Consider the following 23,584-nt stretch of genomic DNA (forward strand, 5'->3'; position numbering starts at 1 on the left):
GTGTGAGTGTGTGTTTGTGTGTGTGTAAAAAGGAAACGACGTCAGGAGCCCTCCAGATGTTCTGCAAGGGTGTGTGTATGTGTGTGTGCGTGTGTAAAAGGACAAGAATTCAAACCCCCTCCAAAGATTCTACATGGGTGTGATTTTGTGTGTACCTGTGTGTGTGTGTGTGGAAAAGGACACGAATCAGAAGACATCCAGAGCTTCTGCAAGGGTATGTGTGTGAATGTGAATGTGAGTGTGTGTGTGTTTGTAAAAAGGACACGAAGTCAGAAGACCTCCAGATGTTCTGCAAGGGTGTGTTTGTGTGTGTGGGTGGGTGGGTGTAAAAAGTACACGACATCAGAATCCCTCCAGAGATTCTGCAATGGTGTGAATATATGTGTATATGTAAAAGGACTTGAAATCAGAAGCCCTGTAGAGATTCGGCAAGGGTGTGAGTGTCTGTGTATGTGTGTGTGTGTGTGTGTAAAAAGTGGATTAATTCAGAAACCCTCCAGAGATTCGGCAAGGTTATGAGTGTGATTGTGCGTGTGTGAGTGTGTGTGTGTAAAAAGGAGACAAAATCAGAAGTCCTGCAGAGAATCTGCAAGGATATGAGTGTGTGAGTGTCTAAGAAGGACACGAACAGAAGCCCTCCAGAGGTTATGCAAGGGTGTGTTTATGTGTGTGTGCGTGTGTAAAAACGACATGAATTCAAACCCACTCCAAAGATTCTACATGGGTGTGATTTTGTGTGTGTTTGTGTGTATGTGTGTGTGGAAAAAGAACACGAATCAGAAGACATCCAGAAGTTCTGCAAGGGCATGTGAGTGAATGTGAGTGTGTGTGTGTGTAAAAAGGACACGAAGTCAGAAGCCCTGCATATATTAGGCAAGGATGTGTGTGTGTAAAAAGAATATTACATCAGAAGCCCTCTAGAGATTCTGCAAGTGTGTGAGTGTGTGGTGTGTGTGTTAAAAGGACACGACGTCAGAAGCCTTCCAGAGATTATGCAAGGGTGCGTGTATGTGTGTGTATATGTGTAAAAAGACAGGAAGTCAGAAGCTCTCTAGGGATTCTGAAAATATCTGAGTGTGTGCTTGTGTGTGTATAAAAAGGACAAGAAGTCAGAGACTTCCAGAGATTCTGCAAAGGTGTGTGTGTGTGTGTGTGTAGGTAAAAAAGACACGATGATAGAAGCCCTCCAGACATTCTCCAAGAGTGTGCTTGTGTGTCGGTGTGTATGTAAAAATGACCCGAACGAGAAGCCCACGAGAGATTCTTCAATGGTATCAGTGTGAGTGTGTATGTGTAAAACGGACACGAAGTCAGAAGCCCTCTAGAGATTCTGTAAGGGTATGAATTTGAGTGTTTGTGTGTGTGTAAAGACACGAATTCAAGCGATACAGAGATTCTTTAGGGGTGTGTATGTGTGAATGTGTAAAAAGGACAAGAAGTCATAAGCCCTTTAGAGATTTTTCAACGGTGTGTGTGGGTGAGAGATTGTAAAAAGACCAAAGTTCAGAAGTTCTCCAGATGTTGTGCCAAGGTGTGTGTGTGTATGCCTGTGTGTCTAAAAAGGACACGAAATCAGAAGTCCTCCAGAGATTCTGCAAGGGTGCATGCATGTGTGTATGTGTCTGTGTGAGTTTGTAAAAGGATATGAAGTCAGAAGCCCTCCAGATGTTACGTATAGGTGTGTATGTGTGAGTCTGTAAAAAGGACACGACATCAGAATCCCTCCTGAGATTCTGCAATGGTGTGAATGAATGTGTATATGACAAAAGGACTTGAAATCAGAAGCCCTGTGGAGATTCAACAAGGGTGTGAGTGTGTGTCTGTGTGTGTGTGTGTGTGTAAAAAGGACACAAAGTCAGAAGCCCTCCAGATAGTCTGCAAGGGTGTGTGTGTGTGGGTGGTTGGGTGTAAAAAGTACACCACATCAGAATCCCTCCAGACTTTCTGCAATGGTGTGAATGTATGTGTATATGTAAAAAGGACTTGAAATCAGAAGTCCTGTAGAGATTCGCCAAGGGTGTGAGTGTCTGTGTGTGTGTGTGTGTGTGTGTTTAAAAAGGACATGAATTCAGAAGCCCTCCAGAGATTCGGCAAGGTTACGAGTGTGAGTGTGCGTGTGTGAGTGTGTGTGTGTAAAAATGAGACAAAGTCAGAAGTCCTGCAGAGAATCTGCAAGGGTTTGAGTGTGTGAGTGTCTAAGAAGGATACGAAAAGAAGCCCTCCAGAGATTCTGCAAGGGTGTGTGTATGTGTGTGTGCTTGTGTAAAAACGACATGGATTCAAACCCACTCCAAAGATTCTACATGGGTGTGATTTTGTGTGTGTTTGTGTGTATGTGTGTGTGGAAAAAGAACACGAATCAGAAGACATCCGGAGGTTCTGCAAGGGTATGTGAGTGAATGTAAGTGTGTGTGTGTGTGTGTGTGTAAAAAGGACACGAAGTCAGAAGCCCTGCATATATTAGGCAAGGATGTGTGTGTGTAAAAAGAATATTACATCAGAAGCCCTCTAGAGATTCTGCAAGTGTGTGAGTGTGTGTTGTGTGTGTTAAAAGGACACGACGTCAGAAGCCTTCCAGATTGTGCAAGGGTGCGTGTATGTGTGTGTATATGTGTAAAAAGACAGGAAGTCAGAAGTCCTCTAGGGATTCTGAAAATATCTGAGTGTGTGTGTGTGTGTGTGTATAAAAAGGACAAGAAGTCAGAAACTTCCAGAGATTCTGCAAAAGTGTGTGTGTGTGTGTGTGTGTGTGTGTAGGTAAAAAGGACACGATGTTAGAAGCCCTCCAGACATTCCCCAATGGTGTGCTTGTGTGTGGGTGTGTATGTAAAAATGACCCGAACGAGAAGCCCACCAGAGATTCTTCAATGGTATCAGTGTGAGTGTGAATGTGTAAAACGGACGCGAAGTCAGAAGCCCTCTAGAGATTCTGTAAGGGTATGAATTTTAGTGTTTGTGTGTGTGTGTGTGTGTGTAAAGACACGAATTCAAGCGATACAGAGATTCTTTAGGGGTGTGTATGTGTGAGTGTGTAAAAAGGACAAGAAGTCATAAGCCCTCTAGAGATTTTTCAACGGTGTGTGTGGGTGAGAGATTTTAAAAAGACCAAAGTTCAGAAGTTCTCCAGATGTTGTGCCAGGGTGTGTGTGTGTATGCCTGTGTGTCTAAAAAGGACACGAAATCAGAAGTCCTCCAGAGATTCTGCAAGTGTGCATGCATGTGTGTATGTGTCTGTGTGAGTGTGTAAAAGGATATGAAGTCAGAAGCCCTCCAGATGTTACGTAAGCGTGTGTATGTGTGAGTCGGTAAAAAGGACACGACATCAGAATCCCTCCTGAGATTCTGCAATGGTGTGAATGAATGTGTATATGAAAAAAGGACTTGAAATCAGAAGCCCTGTGGAGATTCAACAAGGGTGTGAGTGTGTGTCTGTGTGTGTGTGTGTGTAAAAAGGACACAAATCAGAAGCCCTCCAGATGGTCTGCAAGGCTGTGTGTGTGTGGATGGGTGGGTGTAAAAAGTACACCACATCAGAATCCCTCCAGAGTTTCTGCAATAGTGTGAATGTATGTGTATATGTAAAAAGGACTTGAAATCAGAAGTCCTGTAGAGATTCGGCAAGGGTGTGAGTGTCTGTGTGTGTGTGTGTGTGTGTAAAAAGCACATGAATTCAGAAGCCCTCCAGAGATTCGGCAAGGTATTGAGTGTGAGTGTGCGTGTGTGAGTGTGTGTGTGTGTAAAAATGAGACAAAGTCAGAAGTCCTGCAGAGAATCTTCAAGGGTTTCAGTTGTGAGTGTCTAAGAAGGATATGAAAAGAAGCCCTCAAGGACACGAATCAGAAGACATCCAGAGCTTTTGCAAGGGTATGTATGTGAATGTGAGTGTGAGTGGGTGTGTGTGTGTAAAAAGAACACTACATCAGAAGCACTCCAGAGATTCTGCAAGAGTGTGAGTGTGTTGTGTGTGTGTTAAAAGGACACGACGTCAGAAGCCTTCCAGAGATTCTGCAAGGGTGTGTGTATGTGTGTGTGCATGTGTTAAAAGGACATGAATTCAAACCCACTCCGAAGATTCTGCATGGGTGTGATTGTGTGTGTGTGTGTGTGTGTGTGTGTGTGTGCGGAAAAAGGACACGAATCAGAATACATCCAGAGTTTCTTCAAGGGTATGTGTGTGAATGTGAGTGTGTGTGTGTAAAAAGGACAGGTAGTCAGAAGCCCTGCAAATATTAGGCAAGGATGTGTGTGTGTAAAAATATACTAAGTCAGAAGCCCTCCAGAGATTCTGCAAGAGTGTGAGTGTGTGGTGTGTGTGTGTTAAAAGGACACGACGTCAGAAGCCTTTGAGAGATTGTGCAATGGTGCGTGTATGTGTGGGTATGTGTGTAAAAAGACTGGAAGTCAGAAGCTCTCTGGGGATTCTGCAAATATCTGAGTGTGTGTGTGTATAAAAATGACAAGAAATCAGAAACTTCCAGATTCTGCAAAGGTGTGTGTGTGTGTGTAGGTAAAAAGGACACGATGTTAGAAGCCCTCCAGAGATTCTCCAAGGGTGTGCTTGTGTGTGGGTGTGTATGTAAAAATGACCCGAACGAGAAGCCCACCAGATTCTTCAATGGTATCAGTGTGAGTGTGTATGTGTAAAAAGGATACGAAGTCAGAAGCCCTCTAGAGATTCTGTAAGGGTATGAATTTGAGTGTTTGTGTGTGTGTGTGTGTGTAAAGACACGAATTCAAGCGATACAGAGATTCTTTAGGGGTGTGTATGTGTGAGTGTGTAAAAAGGACAAGAAGTCATAAGCCCTCTAGAGATTTTTCAACGGTGTGTGTGGGTGAGAGATTTTAGAAAGACCAAAGTTCAGAAGATCTCCAGATGTTGTGCCAGGGTGTGTGTGTGTATAACTGTGTGTCTAAAAAGGACACGAAATCAGAAGTCCTCCACAGATTCTGCAAGGGTGCATGCATGTGTGTCTGTGTGAGTGTGTAAAAGGATATGAAGTCAGAAGCCCTCCAGATGTTACGTAAGGGTGTGTATGTGTGAGTCTGTAAAAAGGACACGACATCAGAATCCCTCCTGAGATTCTGCAATGGTGTGAATGAATGAGTATATGAAAAAAGGACTTGAAATCAGAAGCTCAGTAGAGATTCTACAAGGGTGTGAGTGTGTGCGTGTGTGTGTGTGTGTGTGTGTAAAAAGGACATGAAGTCAGAAGCCCTCCAGATGGTCTGCAAGGGTGTGTGTGTGTGGGAGGGTGGGTGTAAAAATTACGCCACATCAGAATTCCTCCAGAGATCCTGCAATGGTGTGAATGTATGTGTATATGTAAAAAGGACTTGAAATCAGAAGTCCTGTAGAGATTCGGCCATGGTGTGAGTGTCTGTGTGTGTGTGTGTGTGTTTAAAAAGGACATGAATTCAGAAGCCCTCCAGAGATACGTCAAGGTTATGAGTGTGAGTGTGCGTGTGTGAGTGTGTGTGTGTGTAAAAATGAGACAAAGTCAGAAGTCCTGCAGAGAATCTGCAAGGGTTTGAGTGTGTGAGTGTCTAAGAAGGACACGAACAGAAGCCCTCCAGAGATTCTGCAAGGGTGTGTGTATGTGTGTGTGCGTGTGTAAAAAGGACATGAATTCAAAACCACTCCAAAGATTCTACATGGGTGTGATTTTGTGTGTATGTGTGTGTGGAAAAAGGACACGAATCAGAAGACATCCAGATGTTCTGCAAGGGTATGTGTGTAAATGTGAGTGTGTGTGTGTGTGTGTGTGTAAAAAGAACACTACGTCAGAAGCTCTCCAGGGATTCTGCAATAGTTTGAGTGTGTGGTGTGTGTATTAAAAGGACACGATGTCAGAATCCTTCCAGAGATTCTGCAAGAGTGTGTGTATGTGTGTGTGCCTGTGTTAAAGACATGAATTCAAACCTACTCCGAAGATTCGGCATGGGTGGGATTGTGTGTGTATGTGTTTGTGTGTGTGTGTGTTTGTGTGTGCCGGAAAAGAACACGAATCAGAAAACATCGAGAGTTTCTGCAAGGGTATGTGTGTGTGCGTGTGTGTGTGTGTGTGTGTGTAAAAAGGACACGAAGTCAGAAGCCCTGCATATATTATGCAAGGATGTGTGTGTGTAAAAAGAATACTACGTCAGAAATCCTCCAGAGATTCTGCAAGAGTGTGAGTGTGTGGTGTGTGTGTTAAAAGGACACGACGTCAGAAGCCTTCCAGAGATTGTGCAAGGGTGTGTGTATGTGTGTGCATTTGTATAAAAAGACAGGAAGTCAGAAGTCCTCTAGGGATTATGCAAATATCTGAGTGTGTGTGTGTGTGTGTGTATAAAAATGAAAAGAAGTCAGAAACTTCCTGATATTATGCAACGGTGTGTGTGTGTGTGTGTAGTTAAAAAGGACACGATGTTAGAAGCCCTCCAGGGATTCTCCAAGGGTGTGCTTGGGTGTGGGTGTGTGTGTAAAAATGAACCGAACGAGAAGCCCACCAGATATTCTTCAATGGTATCAGTGTGAGTGTGTATGTGTAAAAAGGACACGAAGTCAGAAACCCTCTAGAGATTCTGTATTGGTATGGATTTGAGTGTTTGTGTGTTTGTGTGTGTGTGTGTGTAAAGACACGAATTCAAGCGATACAAAGATTCTTTAGGGGTGTGTATGTGTGAGTGTGTAAAAAGGACAAGAAGTCATAAGCACTCTAGAGATTCTTCAACGGTGAGTGCGGGGGAGAGATTTTAAAAAGAACAAAGGTCAGAAGTTGTCAATAGATTCTGCCAGGTGTGTGTGTGTATGCCTTTGTGTCTAAAAAGGATACGAAATCAGAAATCCTTCAGAGATTCTGCAAGGGTGTGTGTGTGTGGGTGTGTGTAAAAAGGACATGACATCAGAATCCCTCCAGAGATTCTGCAATGATGTGAATGTATGTGTATATTTTAAAAGGATTTGAAATCAGAAGCCCGGTAGAGATTTGGCAAGGGTGTGAGTGTGTGTGTGTGTGTGTAAAAAGGAAACGACGTCAGGAGCCCTCCAGATGTTCTGCAAGGGTGTGTGTATGTGTGTGTGCGTGTGTAAAAGGACAAGAATTCAAACCCCCTCCAAAGATTCTACATGGGTGTGATTTTGTGTGTACCTGTGTGTGTGTGTGTGGAAAAGGACACGAATCAGAAGACATCCAGAGCTTCTGCAAGGGTATGTGTGTGAATGTGAATGTGAGTGTGTGTGTGTTTGTAAAAAGGACACGAAGTCAGAAGACCTCCAGATGTTCTGCAAGGGTGTGTTTGTGTGTGTGGGTGGGTGGGTGTAAAAAGTACACGACATCAGAATCCCTCCAGAGATTCTGCAATGGTGTGAATATATGTGTATATGTAAAAGGACTTGAAATCAGAAGCCCTGTAGAGATTCGGCAAGGGTGTGAGTGTCTGTGTATGTGTGTGTGTGTGTGTGTAAAAAGTGGATTAATTCAGAAACCCTCCAGAGATTCGGCAAGGTTATGAGTGTGATTGTGCGTGTGTGAGTGTGTGTGTGTAAAAAGGAGACAAAATCAGAAGTCCTGCAGAGAATCTGCAAGGATATGAGTGTGTGAGTGTCTAAGAAGGACACGAACAGAAGCCCTCCAGAGGTTATGCAAGGGTGTGTTTATGTGTGTGTGCGTGTGTAAAAACGACATGAATTCAAACCCACTCCAAAGATTCTACATGGGTGTGATTTTGTGTGTGTTTGTGTGTATGTGTGTGTGGAAAAAGAACACGAATCAGAAGACATCCAGAAGTTCTGCAAGGGCATGTGAGTGAATGTGAGTGTGTGTGTGTGTAAAAAGGACACGAAGTCAGAAGCCCTGCATATATTAGGCAAGGATGTGTGTGTGTAAAAAGAATATTACATCAGAAGCCCTCTAGAGATTCTGCAAGTGTGTGAGTGTGTGGTGTGTGTGTTAAAAGGACACGACGTCAGAAGCCTTCCAGAGATTATGCAAGGGTGCGTGTATGTGTGTGTATATGTGTAAAAAGACAGGAAGTCAGAAGCTCTCTAGGGATTCTGAAAATATCTGAGTGTGTGCTTGTGTGTGTATAAAAAGGACAAGAAGTCAGAGATTTCCAGAGATTCTGCAAAGGTGTGTGTGTGTGTGTGTGTAGGTAAAAAAGACACGATGATAGAAGCCCTCCAGACATTCTCCAAGAGTGTGCTTGTGTGTCGGTGTGTATGTAAAAATGACCCGAACGAGAAGCCCACGAGAGATTCTTCAATGGTATCAGTGTGAGTGTGTATGTGTAAAACGGACACGAAGTCAGAAGCCCTCTAGAGATTCTGTAAGGGTATGAATTTGAGTGTTTGTGTGTGTGTAAAGACACGAATTCAAGCGATACAGAGATTCTTTAGGGGTGTGTATGTGTGAATGTGTAAAAAGGACAAGAAGTCATAAGCCCTTTAGAGATTTTTCAACGGTGTGTGTGGGTGAGAGATTGTAAAAAGACCAAAGTTCAGAAGTTCTCCAGATGTTGTGCCAAGGTGTGTGTGTGTATGCCTGTGTGTCTAAAAAGGACACGAAATCAGAAGTCCTCCAGAGATTCTGCAAGGGTGCATGCATGTGTGTATGTGTCTGTGTGAGTTTGTAAAAGGATATGAAGTCAGAAGCCCTCCAGATGTTACGTAAGGGTGTGTATGTGTGAGTCTGTAAAAAGGACACGACATCAGAATCCCTCCTGAGATTCTGCAATGGTGTGAATGAATGTGTATATGACAAAAGGACTTGAAATCAGAAGCCCTGTGGAGATTCAACAAGGGTGTGAGTGTGTGTCTGTGTGTGTGTGTTTGTGTGTAAAAAGGACACAAAGTCAGAAGCCCTCCAGATAGTCTGCAAGGGTGTGTGTGTGTGGGTGGTTGGGTGTAAAAAGTACACCACATCAGAATCCCTCCAGACTTTCTGCAATGGTGTGAATGTATGTGTATATATAAAAAGGACTTGAAATCAGAAGTCCTGTAGAGATTCGCCAAGGGTGTGAGTGTCTGTGTGTGTGTGTGTGTGTTTAAAAAGGACATGAATTCAGAAGCCCTCCAGAGATTCGGCAAGGTATTGAGTGTGAGTGTGCGTGTGTGAGTGTGTGTGTGTAAAAATGAGACAAAGTCAGAAGTCCTGCAGAGAATCTGCAAGGGTTTGAGTGTGTGAGTGTCTAAGAAGGATACGAAAAGAAGCCCTCCAGAGATTCTGCAAGGGTGTGTGTATGTGTGTGTGCTTGTGTAAAAACGACATGGATTCAAACCCACTCCAAAGATTCTACATGGGTGTGATTTTGTGTGTGTTTGTGTGTATGTGTGTGTGGAAAAAGAACACGAATCAGAAGACATCCGGAGGTTCTGCAAGGGTATGTGAGTGAATGTAAGTGTGTGTGTGTGTGTGTGTAAAAAGGACACGAAGTCAGAAGCCCTGCATATATTAGGCAAGGATGTGTGTGTGTAAAAAGAATATTACATCAGAAGCCCTCTAGAGATTCTGCAAGTGTGTGAGTGTGTGTTGTGTGTGTTAAAAGGACACGACGTCAGAAGCCTTCCAGATTGTGCAAGGGTGCGTGTATGTGTGTGTATATGTGTAAAAAGACAGGAAGTCAGAAGCACTCTAGGGATTCTGAAAATATCTGAGTGTGTGTGTGTGTGTGTGCGTATAAAAAGGACAAGAAGTCAGAAACTTCCAGAGATTCTGCAAAAGTGTGTGTGTGTGTGTGTGTGTGTGTGTGTAGGTAAAAAGGACACGAGGTTAGAAGCCCTCCAGCCATTCCCCAAGGGTGTGCTTGTGTGTGGGTGTGTATGTAAAAATGACCCGAACGAGAAGCCCACCAGAGATTCTTCAATGGTATCAGTGTGAGTGTGAATGTGTAAAACGGACGCGAAGTCAGAAGCCCTCTAGAGATTCTGTAAGGGTATGAATTTGAGTGTTTGTGTGTGTGTGTGTGTGTGTAAAGACACGAATTCAAGCGATACAGAGATTCTTTAGGGGTGTGTATGTGTGAGTGTGTAAAAAGGACAAGAAGTCATAAGCCCTCTAGAGATTTTTCAACGGTGTGTGTGGGTGAGAGATTTTAAAAAGACCACAGTTCAGAAGTTCTCCAGATGTTGTGCCAGGGTGTGTGTGTGTATGCCTGTGTGTCTAAAAAGGACACGAAATCAGAAGTCCTCCAGAGATTCTGCAAGTGTGCATGCATGTGTGTATGTGTCTGTGTGAGTGTGTAAAAGGATATGAAGTCAGAAGCCCTCCAGATGTTACGTAAGCGTGTGTATGTGTGAGTCTGTAAAAAGGACACGACATCAGAATCCCTCCTGAGATTCTGCAATGGTGTGAATGAATGTGTATATGAAAAAAGGACTTGAAATCAGAAGCCCTGTGGAGATTCGCCAAGGGTGTGAGTGTCTGTGTGTGTGTGTGTGTGTAAAAAGCACATGAATTCAGAAGCCCTCCAGAGATTCGGCAAGGTATTGAGTGTGAGTGTGCGTGTGTGAGTGTGTGTGTGTAAAAATGAGACAAAGTCAGAAGTCCTGCAGAGAATCTTCAAGGGTTTCAGTGTGTGAGTGTCTAAGAAGGATATGAAAAGAAGCCCTCCAGAGATTCTGCAAGGGTGTGTGTATGTGTGTGTGCGTGTGTTAAAATGACATGAATTCAAACCCACTCCAAAGATTCTACATGGGTGTGATTTTGTGTGTGTTTGTGTGTATGTGTGTGTGGAAAAAGGACACGAATCAGAAGACATCCAGAGCTTCTGCAAGGGTATGTATGTGAATGTGAGTGTGAGTGTGTGTGTGTGTGTAAAAAGAACACTACATCAGAAGCACTCCAGAGATTCTGCAAGAGTGTGAGTGTGTTGTGTGTGTGTTAAAAGGACACGACGTCAGAAGCCTTCCAGAGATTCTGCAAGGGTGTGTGTATGTGTGTGTGCATGTGTTAAAAGGACATGAATTCAAACCCACTCCGAAGATTCTGCATGGGTGTGATTGTGTGTGTGTGTGTGTGTGTGTGTGTGTGTGCGGAAAAAGGACACGAATCAGAAAACATCCAGAGTTTCTGCAAGGGTATGTGTGTGAATGTGAGTGTGTGTGTGTAAAAAGGACAGGTAGTCAGAAGCCCTGCAAATATTAGGCAAGGATGTGTGTGTGTAAAAATATACTAAGTCAGAAGCCCTCCAGAGATTCTGCAAGAGTGTGAGTGTGTGGTGTGTGTGTGTTAAAAGGACACGACGTCAGAAGCCTTTGAGAGATTGTGCAAGGGTGCGTGTATGTGTGGGTATGTGTGTAAAAAAACAGGAAGTCAGAAGCTCTCTAGGGATTCTGCAAATATCTGAGTGTGTGTGTGTGTGTGTATAAAAATGACAAGAAATCAGAAACTTCCAGATTCTGCAAAGGTGTGTGTGTGTGTGTGTAGGTAAAAAGGACACGATGTTAGAAGCCCTCCAGAGATTCTCCAAGGGTGTGCTTGTGTGTGGGTGTGTATGTAAAAATGACCCGAACGAGAAGCCCACCAGATTCTTCAATGTTATCAGTGTGAGTGTGTATGTGTAAAAAGGACGCGAAGTCAGAAGCCCTCTAGAGATTCTGTAAGGGTATGAATTTGAGTGTTTGTGTGTGTGTGTGTGTGTAAAGACACGAATTCAAGCGATACAGAGATTCTTTAGGGGTGTGTATGTGTGAGTGTGTAAAAAGGACAAGAAGTCATAAGCCCTCTAGAGATTTTTCAACGGTGTGTGTGGGTGAGAGATTTTAGAAAGACCAAAGTTCAGAAGATCTCCAGATGTTGTGCCAGGGTGTGTGTGTGTATGCCTGTGTGTCTAAAAAGGACACGAAATCAGAAGTCCTCCACAGATTCTGCAAGGGTGCATGCATGTGTGTCTGTGTGAGTGTGTAAAAGGATATGAAGTCAGAAGCCCTCCAGATGTTACGTAAGGGTGTGTATGTGTGAGTCTGTAAAAAGGACACGACATCAGAATCCCTCCTGAGATTCTGCAATGGTGTGAATGAATGAGTATATGAAAAAAGGACTTGAAATCAGAAGCCCTGTAGAGATTCAACAAGGGTGTGTCTGTGTGTGTGTGTATGTGTGTGTTTGTGTAAAAAGGACACGAAGTCAGAAGCCCTCCAGATGTTCTGCAAGGGTGTGTGTGTGTGGGTGGGTGGGTGTAAAAAGTACACGACATCCGAATCCTTCCAGATATTCTGCAATGGTGTGAATGTATGTGTATATGTAAAAAGGACTTGAAATCAGAAGCCCTGTAGAGATTCAACAAGGGTGTGAGTGTTTGTCTGTGTGTGTGTGTGTGTGTGTGTGTAAAAAGGACACGAAGTCAGAAGCCCTCCAGATGTTCTGCAAGGGTGTGTGTGTGGGTGTATGGGTGTAAAAAGTACACCACATCAGAATCCCTCCAGAGATTCTGCAATGGAGTGAATGTATGTGTATATGTAAAAAGGACTTGAAATCAGAAGTCCTGTAGAGATTCGGCAAGAGTGTGAGTGTCTGTGTGTGTGTGTAAAAAGGACATGAATTCAGAAGCCCTCAGGAGAATTGGCAAGGTTATGAGTGTGAGTGTTCGTTTGTGTGTGTGTGTGTGTAAAAATGATACAAAGTCAGAAGTCCTGCAGAGAATCTGCAAGGGTTTGAGTGTGTGAGTGTCTAAGAAGGACACGAACAGAAGCCCTCCAGAGATTCTGCAAGGGTGTGTGTATGTGTGTGTGCGTGTGTAAAAAGGACATGAATTCAAAACCACTCCAAAGATTCTACATGGGTGTGATTTTGTGTGTATGTGTGTGTGGAAAAAGGACACGAATCAGAAGACATCCAGATGTTCTGCAAGGGTATGTGTGTAAATGTGAGTGTGTGTGTGTGTGTGTGTGTAAAAAGAACACTACGTCAGAAGCTCTCCAGGGATTCTGCAAGAGTTTGAGTGTGTGGTGTGTGTATTAAAAGGACACGATGTCAGAATCCTTCCAGAGATTCTGCAAGAGTGTGTGTATGTGTGTGTGCCTGTGTTAAAGACATGAATTCAAACCAACTCCGAATATTCGGCATGGGTGGGATTGTGTGTGTATGTGTTTGTGTGTGTGTGTGTGTGTGTGTGTGTGTGCCGGAAAAGGACACGAATCAGAAAACATCGAGAGTTTCTGCAAGGGTATGTGTGTGTGTGTGTGTGTGTGTGTAAAAAGGACACGAAGTCAGAAGCCCTGCATATATTATGCAAGGATGTGTGTGTGTAAAAAGAATACTACGTCAGAAATCCTCCAGAGATTCTGCAAGAGTGTGAGTGTGTGGTGTGTGTGTTAAAAGGACACGGCGTCAGAAGCCTTCCAGAGATTGTGCAAGGGTGTGTGTATGTGTGTGCATTTGTATAAAAAGACAGGAAGTCAGAAGTCCTCTAGGGATTATGCAAATATCTGAGTGTGTGTGTGTGTGTATGTGTGTATAAAAATGAAAAGAAGTCAGAAACTTCCTGAGATTATGCAACGGTGTGTGTGTGTGTGTGTGTGTGTGTAGTTAAAAAGGACACGATGTTAGAAGCCCTCCAGAGATTCTCCAAGGGTGTGCTTGTGTGTGGGTGTGGGTGTAAAAATGAACCGAACGAGAAGCCCACCAGAGATTCTTCAATGGTATCAGTGTGAGTGTGTATGTGCAAAAAGGACACGAAGTCAGAAACCCTCTAGAGATTCTGTACTGGTATGGATTTGAGTGTTTGTGTGTTTGTGTGTGTGTGTGTGTAAAGACACAAATTCAAGCGATACAAAGATTCTTTAGGGGTGTGTATGTGTGAGTGTGTAAAAAGGACAAGGAGTCATAAGCCCTCTAGAGATTTTTCAACGGTGAGTGCGGGGGAGAGATTTTAAAAGAACAAAGGTCAGAAGTTGTCAATAGATTCTGCCAGGTGTGTGTGTGTATGCCTTTGTGTCTAAAAAGGATACGAAATCAGAAGTCCTTCAGAGATTCTGCAAGGGTGTGTGTGTGTGGGTGTGTGTAAAAAGGACATGACATCAGAATCCCTCCAGAGATTCTGCAATGATGTGAATGTATGTGTATATTTTAAAAGGATTTGAAATCAGAAGCCCGGTAGAGATTTGGCAAGGGTGTGAGTGTGTGTGTGTGTGTGTGTAAAAAGGAAACGACGTCAGGAGCCCTCCAGATGTTCTGCAAGGGTGTGTGTATGTGTGTGTGCGTGTGTAAAAGGACAAGAATTCAAACCCCTCCAAAGATTCTACATGGGTGTGATTTTGTGTGTACCTGTGTGTGTGTGTGTGGAAAAGGACACGAATCAGAAGACATCCAGAGCTTCTGCAAGGGTATGTGTGTGAATGTGAATGTGAGTGTGTGTGTGTTTGTAAAAAGGACACGAAGTCAGAAGACCTCCAGATGTTCTGCAAGGGTGTGTTTGTGTGTGTGGGTGGGTGGGTGTAAAAAGTACACGACATCAGAATCCCTCCAGAGATTCTGCAATGGTGTGAATATATGTGTATATGTAAAAGGACTTGAAATCAGAAGCCCTGTAGAGATTCGGCAAGGGTGTGAGTGTCTGTGTATGTGTGTGTGTGTGTGTGTAAAAAGTGGATTAATTCAGAAACCCTCCAGAGATTCGGCAAGGTTATGAGTGTGATTGTGCGTGTGTGAGTGTGTGTGTGTAAAAAGGAGACAAAATCAGAAGTCCTGCAGAGAATCTGCAAGGATATGAGTGTGTGAGTGTCTAAGAAGGACACGAACAGAAGCCCTCCAGAGGTTATGCAAGGGTGTGTTTATGTGTGTGTGCGTGTGTAAAAACGACATGAATTCAAACCCACTCCAAAGATTCTACATGGGTGTGATTTTGTGTGTGTTTGTGTGTATGTGTGTGTGGAAAAAGAACACGAATCAGAAGACATCCAGAAGTTCTGCAAGGGCATGTGAGTGAATGTGAGTGTGTGTGTGTGTAAAAAGGACACGAAGTCAGAAGCCCTGCATATATTAGGCAAGGATGTGTGTGTGTAAAAAGAATATTACATCAGAAGCCCTCTAGAGATTCTGCAAGTGTGTGAGTGTGTGGTGTGTGTGTTAAAAGGACACGACGTCAGAAGCCTTCCAGAGATTATGCAAGGGTGCGTGTATGTGTGTGTATATGTGTAAAAAGACAGGAAGTCAGAAGCTCTCTAGGGATTCTGAAAATATCTGAGTGTGTGCTTGTGTGTGTATAAAAAGGACAAGAAGTCAGAGACTTCCAGAGATTCTGCAAAGGTGTGTGTGTGTGTGTGTGTAGGTAAAAAAGACACGATGATAGAAGCCCTCCAGACATTCTCCAAGAGTGTGCTTGTGTGTCGGTGTGTATGTAAAAATGACCCGAACGAGAAGCCCACGAGAGATTCTTCAATGGTATCAGTGTGAGTGTGTATGTGTAAAACGGACACGAAGTCAGAAGCCCTCTAGAGATTCTGTAAGGGTATGAATTTGAGTGTTTGTGTGTGTGTAAAGACACGAATTCAAGCGATACAGAGATTCTTTAGGGGTGTGTATGTGTGAATGTGTAAAAAGGACAAGAAGTCATAAGCCCTTTAGAGATTTTTCAACGGTGTGTGTGGGTGAGAGATTGTAAAAAGACCAAAGTTCAGAAGTTCTCCAGATGTTGTGCCAAGGTGTGTGTGTGTATGCCTGTGTGTCTAAAAAGGACACGAAATCAGAAGTCCTCCAGAGATTCTGCAAGGGTGCATGCATGTGTGTATGTGTCTGTGTGAGTTTGTAAAAGGATATGAAGTCAGAAGCCCTCCAGATGTTACGTATAGGTGTGTATGTGTGAGTCTGTAAAAAGGACACGACATCAGAATCCCTCCTGAGATTCTGCAATGGTGTGAATGAATGTGTATATGACAAAAGGACTTGAAATCAGAAGCCCTGTGGAGATTCAACAAGGGTGTGAGTGTGTGTCTGTGTGTGTGTGTGTGTGTAAAAAGGACACAAAGTCAGAAGCCCTCCAGATAGTCTGCAAGGGTGTGTGTGTGTGGGTGGTTGGGTGTAAAAAGTACACCACATCAGAATCCCTCCAGACTTTCTGCAATGGTGTGAATGTATGTGTATATGTAAAAAGGACTTTAAATCAGAAGTCATGTAGAGATTCGGCAATGGTGTGAGTGTATGTTTGTGTGTGTGTGTAAAAAGGACATGAATTCAGAAGCCCTCCAGAGATTCGTCAAGGTTATTAGTGTGAGTGTGCGTGTGTGAGTGTGTGTGTGTAAAAATGAGACAAAGTCAGAAGTCCTGCAGAGAATCTGCAAGGGTTTGAGTGTGTGAGTGTCTAAGAAGGATACGAAAAGAAGCCCTCCAGAGATTCTGCAAGGGTGTGTGTATGTGTGTGTGCTTGTGTAAAAACGACATGGATTCAAACCCACTCCAAAGATTCTACATGGGTGTGATTTTGTGTGTGTTTGTGTGTATGTGTGTGTGGAAAAAGAACACGAATCAGAAGACATCCGGAGGTTCTGCAAGGGTATGTGAGTGAATGTAAGTGTGTGTGTGTGTGTGTGTGTGTAAAAAGGACACGAAGTCAGAAGCCCTGCATATATTAGGCAAGGATGTGTGTGTGTAAAAAGAATATTACATCAGAAGCCCTCTAGAGATTCTGCAAGTGTGTGAGTGTGTGTTGTGTGTGTTAAAAGGACACGACGTCAGAAGCCTTCCAGATTGTGCAAGGGTGCGTGTATGTGTGTGTATATGTGTAAAAAGACAGGAAGTCAGAAGCACTCTAGGGATTCTGAAAATATCTGAGTGTGTGTGTGTGTGTGTGTGCGTATAAAAAGGACAAGAAGTCAGAAACTTCCAGAGATTCTGCAAAAGTGTGTGTGTGTGTGTGTGTGTGTGTGTGTAGGTAAAAAGGACACGATGTTAGAAGCCCTCCAGACATTCCCCAAGGGTGTGCTTGTGTGTGGGTGTGTATGTAAAAATGACCCGAACGAGAAGCCCACCAGAGATTCTTCAATGGTATCAGTGTGAGTGTGAATGTGTAAAACGGACGCGAAGTCAGAAGCCCTCTAGAGATTCTGTAAGGGTATGAATTTGAGTGTTTGTGTGTGTGTGTGTGTGTGTAAAGACACGAATTCAAGCGATACAGAGATTCTTTAGGGGTGTGTATGTGTGAGTGTGTAAAAAGGACAAGAAGTCATAAGCCCTCTAGAGATTTTTCAACGGTGTGTGTGGGTGAGAGATTTTAAAAAGACCACAGTTCAGAAGTTCTCCAGATGTTGTGCCAGGGTGTGTGTGTGTATGCCTGTGTGTCTAAAAAGGACACGAAATCAGAAGTCCTCCAGAGATTCTGCAAGTGTGCATGCATGTGTGTATGTGTCTGTGTGAGTGTGTAAAAGGATATGAAGTCAGAAGCCCTCCAGATGTTACGAAAGCGTGTGTATGTGTGAGTCTGTAAAAAGGACACGACATCAGAATCCCTCCTGAGATTCTGCAATGGTGTGAATGAATGTGTATATGAAAAAAGGACTTGAAATCAGAAGCCCTGTGGAGATTCGCCAAGGGTGTGAGTGTCTGTGTGTGTGTGTGTGTGTGTAAAAAGCACATGAATTCAGAAGCCCTCCAGAGATTCGGCAAGGTATTGAGTGTGAGTGTGCGTGTGTGAGTGTGTGTGTGTAAAAATGAGACAAAGTCAGAAGTCCTGCAGAGAATCTGCAAGGGTTTCAGTGTGTGAGTGTCTAAGAAGGATATGAAAAGAAGCCCTCCAGAGATTCTGCAAGGGTGTGTGTATGTGTGTGTGCGTGTGTTAAAATGACATGAATTCAAACCCACTCCAAAGATTCTACATGGGTGTGATTTTGTGTGTGTTTGTGTGTATGTGTGTGTGGAAAAAGGACACGAATCAGAAGACATCCAGAGCTTCTGCAAGGGTATGTATGTGAATGTGAGTGTGAGTGTGTGTGTGTGTGTAAAAAGAACACTACATCAGAAGCACTCCAGAGATTCTGCAAGAGTGTGAGTGTGTTGTGTGTGTGTTAAAAGGACACGACGTCAGAAGCCTTCCAGAGATTCTGCAAGGGTGTGTGTATGTGTGTGTGCATGTGTTAAAAGGACATGAATTCAAACCCACTCCGAAGATTCTGCATGGGTGTGATTGTGTGTGTGTGTGTGTGTGTGTGTGTGTGTGTGTGTGCGGAAAAAGGACACGAATCAGAAAACATCCAGAGTTTCTGCAAGGGTATGTGTGTGAATGTGAGTGTGTGTGTGTAAAAAGGACAGGTAGTCAGAAGCCCTGCAAATATTAGGCAAGGATGTGTGTGTGTAAAAATATACTAAGTCAGAAGCCCTCCAGAGATTCTGCAAGAGTGTGAGTGTGTGGTGTGTGTGTGTTAAAAGGACACGACGTCAGAAGCCTTTGAGAGATTGTGCAAGGGTGCGTGTATGTGTGGGTATGTGTGTAAAAAAACAGGAAGTCAGAAGCTCTCTTGGGATTCTGCAAATATCTGAGTGTGTGTGTGTGTGTATAAAAATGACAAGAAATCAGAAACTTCCAGATTCTGCAAAGGTGTGTGTGTGTGTGTGTGTAAAAAGGACAAGAAGTCATAAGCCCTCTAGAGATTTTTCAACGGTGTGTGTGGGTGAGAGATTTTAGAAAGACCAAAGTTCAGAAGATCTCCAGATGTTGTGCCAGGGTGTGTGTGTGTATGCCTGTGTGTCTAAAAGGGACACGAAATCAGAAGTCCTCCACAGATTCTGCAAGGGTGCATGCATGTGTGTCTGTGTGAGTGTGTAAAAGGATATGAAGTCAGAAGCCCTCCAGATGTTACGTAAGGGTGTGTATGTGTGAGTCTGTAAAAAGGACACGACATCAGAATCCCTCCTGAGATTCTGCAATGGTGTGAATGAATGTGTATATGAAAAAAGGACTTGAAATCAGAAGCCCTGTAGAGATTCAACAAGGGTGTGTCTGTGTGTGTGTGTATGTGTGTGTTTGTGTAAAAAGGACACGAAGTCAGAAGCCCTCCAGATGTTCTGCAAGGGTGTGTGTCTGTGGGTGGGTGGGTGTAAAAAGTACACGACATCCGAATCCTTCCAGATATTCTGCAATGGTGTGAATGTATGTGTATATGTAAAAAGGACTTGAAATCAGAAGCCCTGTAGAGATTCAACAAGGGTGTGAGTGTTTGTCTGTGTGTGTGTGTGTGTGTGTGTGTAAAAAGGACACGAAGTCAGAAGCCCTCCAGATGTTCTGCAAGGGTGTGTGTGTGGGTGTATGGGTGTAAAAAGTACACCACATCAGAATCCCTCCAGAGATTCTGCAATGGAGTGAATGTATGTGTATATGTAAAAAGGACTTGAAATCAGAAGTCCTGTAGAGATTCGGCAAGAGTGTGAGTGTCTGTGTGTGTGTGTAAAAAGGACATGAATTCAGAAGCCCTCAGGAGAATTGGCAAGGTTATGAGTGTGAGTGTTCGTTTGTGTGTGTGTGTGTGTAAAAATGATACAAAGTCAGAAGTCCTGCAGAGAATCTGCAAGGGTTTGAGTGTGTGAGTGTCTAAGAAGGACACGAACAGAAGCCCTCCAGAGATTCTGCAAGGGTGTGTGTATGTGTGTGTGCGTGTGTAAAAAGGACATGAATTCAAAACCACTCCAAAGATTCTACATGGGTGTGATTTTGTGTGTATGTGTGTGTGGAAAAAGGACACGAATCAGAAGACATCCAGATGTTCTGCAAGGGTATGTGTGTAAATGTGAGTGTGTGTGTGTGTGTGTGTGTAAAAAGAACACTACGTCAGAAGCTCTCCAGGGATTCTGCAAGAGTTTGAGTGTGTGGTGTGTGTATTAAAAGGACACGATGTCAGAATCCTTCCAGAGATTCTGCAAGAGTGTGTGTATGTGTGTGTGCCTGTGTTAAAGACATGAATTCAAACCAACTCCGAATATTCGGCATGGGTGGGATTGTGTGTGTATGTGTTTGTGTGTGTGTGTGTGTGTGTGTGTGCGTGCCGGAAAAGGACACGAATCAGAAAACATCGAGAGTTTCTGCAAGGGTATGTGTGTGTGTGTGTGTGTGTGTAAAAAGGACACGAAGTCAGAAGCCCTGCATATATTATGCAAGGATGTGTGTGTGTAAAAAGAATACTACGTCAGAAATCCTCCAGAGATTCTGCAAGAGTGTGAGTGTGTGGTGTGTGTGTTAAAAGGACACGGCGTCAGAAGCCTTCCAGAGATTGTGCAAGGGTGTGTGTATGTGTGTGCATTTGTATAAAAAGACAGGAAGTCAGAAGTCCTCTAGGGATTATGCAAATATCTGAGTGTGTGTGTGTGTGTATGTGTGTATAAAAATGAAAAGAAGTCAGAAACTTCCTGAGATTATGCAACGGTGTGTGTGTGTGTGTGTGTGTGTAGTTAAAAAGGACACGATGTTAGAAGCCCTCCAGAGATTCTCCAAGGGTGTGCTTGTGTGTGGGTGTGGGTGTAAAAATGAACCGAACGAGAAGCCCACCAGAGATTCTTCAATGGTATCAGTGTGAGTGTGTATGTGCAAAAAGGACACGAAGTCAGAAACCCTCTAGAGATTCTGTACTGGTATGGATTTGAGTGTTTGTGTGTTTGTGTGTGTGTGTGTGTAAAGACACAAATTCAAGCGATACAAAGATTCTTTAGGGGTGTGTATGTGTGAGTGTGTAAAAAGGACAAGGAGTCATAAGCCCTCTAGAGATTTTTCAACGGTGAGTGCGGGGGAGAGATTTTAAAAAGAACAAAGGTCAGAAGTTGTCAATAGATTCTGCCAGGTGTGTGTGTGTATGCCTTTGTGTCTAAAAAGGATACGAAATCAGAAGTCCTTCAGAGATTCTGCAAGGGTGTGTGTGTGTGGGTGTGTGTAAAAAGGACATGACATCAGAATCCCTCCAGAGATTCTGCAATGATGTGAATGTATGTGTATATTTTAAAAGGATTTGAAATCAGAAGCCCGGTAGAGATTTGGCAAGGGTGTGAGTGTGTGTGTGTGTGTGTGTAAAAAGGAAACGACGTCAGGAGCCCTCCAGATGTTCTGCAAGGGTGTGTGTATGTGTGTGTGCGTGTGTAAAAGGACAAGAATTCAAACCCCCTCCAATGATTCTACATGGGTGTGATTTTGTGTGTACCTGTGTGTGTGTGTGTGGAAAAGGACACGAATCAGAAGACATCCAGAGCTTCTGCAAGGGTATGTGTGTGAATGTGAATGTGAGTGTGTGTGTGTTTGTAAAAAGGACACGAAGTCAGAAGACCTCCAGATGTTCTGCAAGGGTGTGTTTGTGTGTGTGGGTGGGTGGGTGTAAAAAGTACACGACATCAGAATCCCTCCAGAGATTCTGCAATGGTGTGAATATATGTGTATATGTAAAAGGACTTGAAATCAGAAGCCCTGTAGAGATTCGGCAAGGGTGTGAGTGTCTGTGTATGTGTGTGTGTGTGTGTGTAAAAAGTGGATTAATTCAGAAACCCTCCAGAGATTCGGCAAGGTTATGAGTGTGATTGTGCGTGTGTGAGTGTGTGTGTGTAAAAAGGAGACAAAATCAGAAGTCCTGCAGAGAATCTGCAAGGATATGAGTGTGTGAGTGTCTAAGAAGGACACGAACAGAAGCCCTCCAGAGGTTATGCAAGGGTGTGTTTATGTGTGTGTGCGTGTGTAAAAACGACATGAATTCAAACCCACTCCAAAGATTCTACATGGGTGTGATTTTGTGTGTGTTTGTGTGTATGTGTGTGTGGAAAAAGAACACGAATCAGAAGACATCCAGAAGTTCTGCAAGGGCATGTGAGTGAATGTGAGTGTGTGTGTGTGTAAAAAGGACACGAAGTCAGAAGCCCTGCATATATTAGGCAAGGATGTGTGTGTGTAAAAAGAATATTACATCAGAAGCCCTCTAGAGATTCTGCAAGTGTGTGAGTGTGTGGTGTGTGTGTTAAAAGGACACGACGTCAGAAGCCTTCCAGAGATTATGCAAGGGTGCGTGTATGTGTGTGTATATGTGTAAAAAGACAGGAAGTCAGAAGCTCTCTAGGGATTCTGAAAATATCTGAGTGTGTGCTTGTGTGTGTATAAAAAGGACAAGAAGTCAGAGACTTCCAGAGATTCTGCAAAGGTGTGTGTGTGTGTGTGTGTAGGTAAAAAAGACACGATGATAGAAGCCCTCCAGACATTCTCCAAGAGTGTGCTTGTGTGTCGGTGTGTATGTAAAAATGACCCGAACGAGAAGCCCACGAGAGATTCTTCAATGGTATCAGTGTGAGTGTGTATGTGTAAAACGGACACGAAGTCAGAAGCCCTCTAGAGATTCTGTAAGGGTATGAATTTGAGTGTTTGTGTGTGTGTAAAGACACGAATTCAAGCGATACAGAGATTCTTTAGGGGTGTGTATGTGTGAATGTGTAAAAAGGACAAGAAGTCATAAGCCCTTTAGAGATTTTTCAACGGTGTGTGTGGGTGAGAGATTGTAAAAAGACCAAAGTTCAGAAGTTCTCCAGATGTTGTGCCAAGGTGTGTGTGTGTATGCCTGTGTGTCTAAAAAGGACACGAAATCAGAAGTCCTCCAGAGATTCTGCAAGGGTGCATGCATGTGTGTATGTGTCTGTGTGAGTTTGTAAAAGGATATGAAGTCAGAAGCCCTCCAGATGTTACGTATAGGTGTGTATGTGTGAGTCTGTAAAAAGGACACGACATCAGAATCCCTCCTGAGATTCTGCAATGGTGTGAATGAATGTGTATATGACAAAAGGACTTGAAATCAGAAGCCCTGTGGAGATTCAACAAGGGTGTGAGTGTGTGTCTGTGTGTGTGTGTGTGTGTAAAAAGGACACAAAGTCAGAAGCCCTCCAGATAGTCTGCAAGGGTGTGTGTGTGTGGGTGGTTGGGTGTAAAAAGTACACCACATCAGAATCCCTCCAGACTTTCTGCAATGGTGTGAATGTATGTGTATATGTAAAAAGGACTTTAAATCAGAAGTCATGTAGAGATTCGGCAATGGTGTGAGTGTATGTTTGTGTGTGTGTGTAAAAAGGACATGAATTCAGAAGCCCTCCAGAGATTCGTCAAGGTTATTAGTGTGAGTGTGCGTGTGTGAGTGTGTGTGTGTAAAAAGGACATGAAGTCAGAAGCCCTCCAGATGGTCTGCAAGGGTGTGTGTGTGTGGGAGGGAGGGTGTAAAAATTACGCCACATCAGAATTCCTCCAGAGATCCTGCAATGGTGTGAATGTATGTGTATATGTAAAAAGGACTTGAAATCAGAAGTCCTGTAGAGATTCGGCCATGGTGTGAGTGTCTGTGTGTGTGTGTGTGTGTTTAAAAAGGACATGAATTCAGAAGCCCTCCAGAGATTCGTCAAGGTTATGAGTGTGAGTGTGCGTGTGTGAGTGTGTGTGTGTGTAAAAATGAGACAAAGTCAGAAGTCCTGCAGAGAATCTGCAAGGGTTTGAGTGTGTGAGTGTCTAAGAAGGACACGAACAGAAGCCCTCCAGAGATTCTGCAAGGGTGTGTGTATGTGTGTGTGCGTGTGTAAAAAGGACATGAATTCAAAACCACTCCAAAGATTCTACATGGGTGTGATTTTGTGTGTATGTGTGTGTGGAAAAAGGACACGAATCAGAAGACATCCAGATG

Source organism: Tenrec ecaudatus, chromosome 2 (genome assembly GCF_050624435.1).
Source record: "Tenrec ecaudatus isolate mTenEca1 chromosome 2, mTenEca1.hap1, whole genome shotgun sequence".
NCBI classification, from domain to species: Eukaryota; Metazoa; Chordata; class Mammalia; order Afrosoricida; family Tenrecidae; genus Tenrec; species Tenrec ecaudatus.